Below are 8,094 nucleotides of genomic sequence, written 5' to 3'. Positions count from 1 at the left end.
GTGTGGGTGGTGTGTGTGGGTGGGGTGTGTGGGTGGGGTGTGTGGGTGGTGTGTGTGGGTGGGGTGTGTGGGTGGTGTGTGTGGGTGGTGTGTGTGGGTGGTGTGTGTGGGTGGTGTGTGTGGGTGGTGTGTGTGGGTGGGGTGTGTGGGTGGTGTGTGTGGGTGGTGTGTGTGGGTGGTGTGTGTGGGTGGTGTGTGTGGGTGGTGTGTGTGGGTGGTGTGTTGGTGGTGTGTGTGGGTGGTGTGTGTGGGTGGTGTGTGTGGGTGGTGTGTGTGGGTGGTGTGTGTGGGTGGGGTGTGTGGGTGGGGTGTGTGGGTGGTGTGTGTGGGTGGTGTGTGTGGGTGGTGTGTGTGGGTGGTGTGTGTGGGTGGTGTGTGGGTGGTGTGTTGGTGGTGTGTGTGGGTGGTGTGTGTGGGTGGTGTGTGTGGGTGGTGTGTGTGGGTGGGGTGTGTGGGTGGGGTGTGTGGGTGGTGTGTGTGGGTGGTGTGTTGGTGGTGTGTGTGGGTGGTGTGTGTGGGTGGTGTGTTGGTGGTGTGTGTGGGTGGTGTGTGTGGGTGGTGTGTGTGGGTGGTGTGTGTGGGTGGTGTGTGTGGGTGGGGTGTGTGGGTGGGGTGTGTGGGTGGTGTGTGTGGGTGGTGTGTGTGGGTGGTGTGTGTGGGTGGTGTGTGTGGGTGGTGTGTGTGGGTGGTGTGTGTGGGTGGTGTGTGGGTGGTGTGTTGGTGGTGTGTGTGGGTGGTGTGTGTGGGTGGTGTGTGTGGGTGGGGTGTGTGGGTGGGGTGTGTGGGTGGTGTGTGTGGGTGGTGTGTTGGTGGTGTGTGTGGGTGGTGTGTGTGGGTGGTGTGTGTGGGTGGTGTGTGTGGGTGGTGTGTGTGGGTGGGGTGTGTGGGTGGTGTGTGTGGGTGGTGTGTGTGGGTGGTGTGTGTGGGTGGGGTGTGTGGGTGGGGTGTGTGGGTGGTGTGTGTGGGTGGTGTGTTGGTGGTGTGTGTGGGTGGTGTGTGTGGGTGGTGTGTGTGGGTGGTGTGTGTGGGTGGTGTGTGTGGGTGGGGTGTGTGGGTGGTGTGTGTGGGTGGTGTGTGTGGGTGGTGTGTGTGGGTGGTGTGTGTGGGTGGTGTGTGGGTGGTGTGTGGGTGGTGAGTTTTGGTGGTGTGTGTGGGTGGTGTGTGTGGGTGGTGTGTGTGGGTGGTGTGTGTGGGTGGTGTGTGGTGGTGTGTGTGGGTGGTGTGTGTGGGGTGTGTGTGTGGTGGTGTGTGTGGGTGGTGTGTGTGGGTGGTGTGTGTGGGTGTGTGTGTGGGTGGGTGTGTGGGTGGTGTGTGTGGGTGGTGTGTGTGGGTGGTGTGTGTGGGTGGGGTGTGTGGGTGGGTGTGTGGGTGGTGTGTGTGGGTGGTGTGTGTGGGTGGTGTGTGTGGGTGGTGTGTGTGGGTGGTGTGTGTGGGTGGTGTGTGTGGGTGGTGTGTGTGGGTGGTGTGTGTGGGTGGTGTGTGTGGGTGGTGAGTTTGGTGGTGTGTGTGGGTGGTGTGTGTGGGTGGTGTGTGTGGGTGGTGTGTGTGGGTGGGGTGTGTGGGTGGGGTGTGTGGGTGGTGTGTGTGGGTGGTGTGTGTGGGTGGTGTGTGTGGGTGGTGTGTGTGGGTGGTGTGTGTGGGTGGTGTGTGTGGGTGGTGGTGTGTGGGTGGTGTGGGTGGGTGGTGTGTGTGGGTGGGTGAGTTTTGGTGGTGTGTGTGGGTGGTGTGTGTGGGTGGTGTGTGTGGGTGGTGTGTGTGGGTGGTGAGTTTGGTGGTGGTGTGTGGGTGGTGTGTGTGGGTGGTGTGTGTGGGTGGTGTGTGTGGGTGGGGTGTGTGGGTGGGTGTGTGGGTGGTGTGTGTGGGTGGTGTGTGTGGGTGGTGTGTGTGGTGGTGTGTTGGTGGTGTGTGGTGGGTGGTGTGTGTGGGTGGTGTGTGTGGGTGGTGTGTGTGGGTGGGGTGTGTGGGTGGGGTGTGTGGGTGGTGTGTGTGGTGGGTGGTGTGTGTGGGTGGTGTGTGTGGGTGGTGTGTGTGGGTGGTGTGTGTGGGTGGTGTGTGGGTGGTGTGTTGGTGGTGTGTGTGGGTGGTGTGTGTGGGTGGTGTGTGTGGGTGGTGTGTGGTGGGTGGGGTGTGTGGGTGGGGTGTGTGGGTGGTGTGTGTGGGTGGTGTGTTGGTGGTGTGTGTGGGTGGTGTGTGTGGGTGGTGTGTGTGGGTGGTGTGTGTGGGTGGTGTGGTGTGGGTGGGGTGTGTGGGTGGTGTGTGTGGGTGGTGTGTGTGGGTGGTGTGTGTGGGTGGGGTGTGTGGGTGGGGTGTGTGGGGGTGTGTGTGGGTGGTGTGTTGGTGGTGTGTGTGGGTGGTGTGTGTGGGTGGTGTGTGTGGGTGGTGTGTGTGGGTGGTGTGTGGGGTGGGGTGTGTGGGTGGTGTGTGTGGGTGGTGTGTGTGGGTGGTGTGTGTGGGTGGTGTGTGGTGGTGTGTGGGTGGTGAGTTTTGGTGGTGTGTGTGGGTGGTGTGTGTGGGTGGTGTGTGTGGGTGGTGTGTGTGGGTGGTGTGTGGTGGTGTGTGTGGTGGTGTGTGTGGGTGGTGTGTTGGTGGTGTGTGTGGTGGTGTGTGTGGGTGGTGTGTGTGGGTGGTGTGTGTGGGTGGTGTGTGTGGGTGGGGTGTGTGGGTGGTGTGTGTGGGTGGTGTGTGTGGGTGGTGTGTGTGGGTGGGGTGTGTGGGTGGGGTGTGTGGGTGGTGTGTGTGGGTGGTGTGTTGGTGGTGTGTGTGGGTGGTGTGTGTGGGTGGTGTGTGTGGGTGGTGTGTGTGGGTGGGGTGTGTGGGTGGTGTGTGTGGGTGGTGTGTGTGGGTGGTGTGTGTGGGTGGTGTGTGTGGGTGGTGTGTGTGGGTGGTGTGTGGGTGGTGAGTTTTGGTGGTGTGTGTGGGTGGTGTGTGTGGGTGGTGTGTGTGGGTGGGGTGTGTGGGTGGGGTGTGTGGGTGGTGTGTGTGGGTGGTGTGTGGTGGTGTGTGTGGGTGGTGTGTGTGGGTGGTGTGTGTGGGTGGTGTGTGTGGGTGGTGTGTGTGGGTGGGGTGTGGGGTGGTGTGTGTGGGTGGTGTGTGTGGGTGGTGTGTGTGGGTGGTGTGTGTGGGTGGTGTGTTGGTGGTGTGTGTGGGTGGTGTGTGTGGGTGGTGTGTGTGGGTGGTGTGTGTGGGTGGTGTGTGTGGGTGGGGTGTGTGGGTGGGGTGTGTGGGTGGTGTGTGTGGGTGGTGTGTGTGGGTGGTGTGTGTGGGTGGTGTGTGTGGGTGGTGTGTGTGGGTGGTGTGTGGATGGGTAGTGTTGTCTATGGGTAGTGTTGAGTCTATGGGTAGTGTTGAGTCTATGGGAAGTGTTGAGTGTGGTTACATTACAATTCCAGTGGCTTCCTAATATCTTGATGAGCATTCCAGACGGCCGTAGAAGCGCATCTGAAACCCCGCGAATATGAAAGACTCGAGAATCCATAACTCGCGAATGGCGAGGGCTTTTCGATGAAGATTTCTCCTTAAGTCCGAACGGTGTTAAAATAGCTCCTTGCCACGTGTTTCGTGAATGAGCAACACAAAAGACAAAGATCCCCCGTATAGCCTTAACAGACTGTAGGGGCAAGTGCTGTTAGCGAGTAGCACCTATGAAGGCCGGCACGGCACACGAGGGGGTGGGTGGCCAGCACCACGCCCGGCCGCATTTGTCTCCATAGCGGCGATGTTTACACATCGCACCAGGTACTCATTTGAGGCTGAGTCGACCTAGGGGAGGCCCGGGACCGGTTCAGATAATCGTCACTGGTGTTGGCCGTGTTCATAGCGCAGCGCGCTAACCGCTACACCACCGCTCCCCCACTCACACACATCACAAAAAGAAGCTGTTAGGAACAAATGGAAACTTTAAAAACATGTTTAATACACCACGAACTAATCTCGTGTCTCGAGCTCTACGACATCGTGACCGGCACGTGACACCTCCTCTCCCTTGCCGCCGTGTCAATAATTTCGTGTTTTTTACAACTTTACAGACTTCGTAAACAGCAGCAGAAGCAGCATCACGTGGTCACGAGAAAGAGAGAAAAGCCTTCAATCTGCTTCCCTTTGTGTTCGCCACAAACAGCACGATACACAAACCACGTGTGGGGGGGGGAGCATGACTTCACCGCTCAACGTCGCCTGCGGACGTCCAAGGAACGTTGCCAAAGGAACCACCAATGTTTCCCATCCTGCTCCAAAATGTGTTTTTTAAACTTGTTATTTCTCATGAAAAACAAGAATAGTCGTTGACTCCCCCCCCCTTTCTGGCAATGTTCAAACACCAAATAGATTTATTTTTCAAGGAATCAAGTTACTGCATTAACTACAACACAGTGATTGTGTTTCGATTTAAAGCTTTCGTGACTGCAGGGATTCATCTTCTTGGTTCTTTCGATAAAGTCACGTAGAAGGGAAGTAATAAAATAATAAAAATAAAACATAATAAAATAATTCTCACGACGTTTCGGCCACAACGCAAGCAGCCGTCCTCAGGTGAAGACCAGGTCTGTCTCTCTAGACCAGGTCTGTCTCTCTAGACCAGGTCTTCACCTGAGGACGGCTGCTTGCGTTGTGGCCGAAACGTCGTGAGAATTATTTTATTGTTTTATTTTTATTATTTTATTACTTCCATTCTACGTGACTTTACCGAAAGAACCAAAAAGACAGTGATTGTGGTGAACATGCAAACACAAAACATGGCTCAGAAACTCATATTTGGCACTGTCTTTGAAACTGATTGGCCTATTTTCATACTTAATTTGGAGCTTTCGTGACTGCAGGAATTACTCGTTTGGTTATTTCGGTAAAGTCACGTATAAAGAGAAAGTAATACATTAAATACTAGCATACGACGTTTCGATTGCAACACAAGCATTCATCATCAGGTATAAATGAAATAGAAACACAAATCTAGTATACTTAGAAATGTAATGTAATACAACAGAGAGTCGGATAACATAACAGTCAACACCCTACCTGGTTGATTACGTTCTTCCTGAGAATGCTAAATTTGAGAGAGAGACAAAACACAGAACCAGAGACATATAGACAGACATATAAGTAGACAGATATCACAGAGATACATAGAGAGAGAGACATGGCCTATTTTCATTGCATTTCTTCCCAACAATGAAGGATGTTCTTCTATAAACTTTTTTTAAAATCCTTTATATTAAGTTCGCTTGCTTGCTTGCTTGCGTGCTTGCTTACGACCGTGCAAATCCTTCGGTCGTTTTTTAACCCACTTCCCGTGATCCAATCGAGCTGACATTTTCCACACAGACTCGTTGTGCGTGACAATTGATGTTCGTGAAAAAAAAATTCCCAAAATTTAACACTTTTTAGGCAAAAAAATATATTTTACATATATTCAAATAGAACTCATTCATGGCTTTGGCTGAACGTCACAGTGTAAGAGCCCAGAGCGTAACCCCTCCACAAGCCGTGGCGGAGTAGCGCAGTTGGTAGCGCCCTCGCTTCCCATGCCAAAGGTCGCGGGGTCGATCCCCGCGTCCTCCACAGGCGAATATATTTTTTAATCCTTTAGATTAAGTTCGCTGCCACGCATATTAAGGATTTATAGTGAAAAACTTTGTTTTTACGGGTTATACTTATTAAATCCTTTATATTAAGTTCACTTGCTTGCTTGCTTAGGACCGTGCAAATCTTTCGGTCGTTTTTTAACCCACTTCCCGTGATCCAATCGCGCTGACATTTTGCACACAGACTCGTTGTGCGTGGCAATTTATTTTCGTGAAAATTTTTTTCCAAAATTTTACACTGTTTAGGAAAAAATAAATTATATTTAATTACCAATTGCTTAATGGTGGCAGGCAATCATCTGACCCATAGGTGGCAGCCATCTCAAGCCAGAGGACGAGAGGACTCTAGCCGCCACGCATATAAAGGATTTATAGTGAAAAACTTTGTTTTTACGGGTTAATTTTAAAAAAATTTTACCAGCTAAGGCCCACTGAGCTATGCAGCTCTCGTTCAGAAGCGACATGGCCACAAATGATAGCCCAGCGAAGTGGCTTATCATCACGTGCAAATGAATAGCAGACAATTACTCTAAACGCACCTTTCAAAATGTGGAGGGGAAAACCTCGGAGCAGACCCCGGAGAAAAATCCACGCGACCGCGGGGAGAGAGAAAGACGCAAACTCCAAATATTATTCATAATAAACTGTTTTTGGGTTAGATCCCGTTATTTATAAATGTGTCGTAACTCTCCACCACCCGACACGGCCAATCAGCAAAAACAAGTGTCACGTTGACAAAAGACAAAATAGTTCACTGCTTTAGCCCCCCGGTGTGTTGAAGAGTGAATCCACAACATTTACAAACAAATTTGAGTAGTACGACGTTTCGCTGGTAATCGCATCCAGCATCATCGGGCAATTCGTTTAGCCATGTTTGCTTGTTGTAGTACGGAGTTAGACTGATGGCCTTAATCTAAGTTGTATTGTGGTTGTTGTTGTTGTTGTTTGACTTGCATCCCACTGGGATTTTTGCACACAGCGTTGGTGTACACGGTGCTTTCTTGGATTTTCTGTTCGCACTTAGTCACATATTCACTTTAAGATGTTTTCTTGTTCATGTTTTTGTTTGTTGCGGTTGCACCCGATTCAAGAGCCGAATGGCTCACAGGGCTACACCTAATAAATGAAACTTGAACTTGATCCCGGCCTTAAATAGAGCAGCAGCAGCAGGGTGATGCCATCATTTAACTCGTTCAGTGCAGTGATTTGAGGCAGAGGGGGGGGGGGTATTGTAATTATATAATAGATTAGTAATCAGTTAATTGTTACGATTAGTAATGAGCTGTAGATTAGTAATTAGTTTTAATGTGTATTATACTGGTAGGAACCTCCTGGTTACACCAGCCCACAGGGGATTATTGTGTCCGTCGTGCAGGGAGGGGCGGGGAGGGTGGGGCGGGGAGGGTGGGGAGGGGCTGGGTGGGGAGGGGCTGGGTGGGGAGGAAGGGGCTGGGTGGGAGGTGGGAGGGGAGGGGCTGGGTGGGGAGGGGAGGGGCTGGTCACCCCGTGGTGCCCTTATAAAACTCAACGTTTCACCTACTCACGCCGGCTTGTGCCCGCCCTCACAGTCGGGCATATTTGCGGAATACACCACGCCGCCGTTGACCCTGGCCATTGACCGAGCAACCCAACGTTCCTACCAGCTTCCTCCGCAGGAATGTGTTTTAACTGAACGCAATTACCAAATATACAGCAGGCGTTAGGGTCGGGATCGATCGAACCAAACAGGGGCGAAAGTGACAGAAATGTGTTATTTTTTATATTTATCAAACACTCCCAATGGATTAATATACAACGTGTACACACCAAGACCGTAGCCATGGAGTCAACATTGGGGGTGGACCAAATCTCAATTTGAAAACTCATTTCCTGCCTAAGATATTTAAAAAATCACTAACACATGGAATGGACCTTTAATTTATTTTTTACAATAATGTCTAATAGTGTATTGTATTACATTGCTCTGTTTTTTAATTGTTGACCTTTTCTTGTTTCATTGTATGTAATGGCAGAGATTAGGGCTTAATAAAGTACAACCATAACCCACCCAATATATATTATAAAAATACGTTCTTGGTACACACACAAAAACACAATGAAAACATTACAAGCACATTATTTTTTATACATTTTATTATTATTTTTAAACAAAAAAACTTTTCAAGCCAAGCAGTGCGCATTCGCGATGGAAATGAAGGAACATTTTAAACGCTGCAGCATTTTGTTTCGTTAGTAGCTTAACTGTCATTCAACCCCCCCCTATTTCGATTTAAAGCTTTCGTGACTGCAGGGATTCATCTTCTTGGTTCTTTCGGTAAAGTCACGTAGAAGGGAAATAATAAAATAATAAAATAAAACATAATCAAATACAATTCTCACGACGTTTCGGCCACAACGCAAGCAGCCGTCCTCAGGTGAAGACCAGGTCTGTCGGAAAGACAGCGTCTGACAGACCTGCTCTTCACCTGTCTTTCCGACAGACCTGTTCTTCACCTGAGGACGGCTGCTTGCGTTGTGG

The sequence above is a fragment of the Lampetra fluviatilis genome, chromosome 61 (genome assembly GCF_964198595.1).
Source record: "Lampetra fluviatilis chromosome 61, kcLamFluv1.1, whole genome shotgun sequence".
Lineage (NCBI taxonomy): Eukaryota > Metazoa > Chordata > Hyperoartia > Petromyzontiformes > Petromyzontidae > Lampetra > Lampetra fluviatilis.
Note: the sequence above shows the minus strand (reverse complement) of the source record.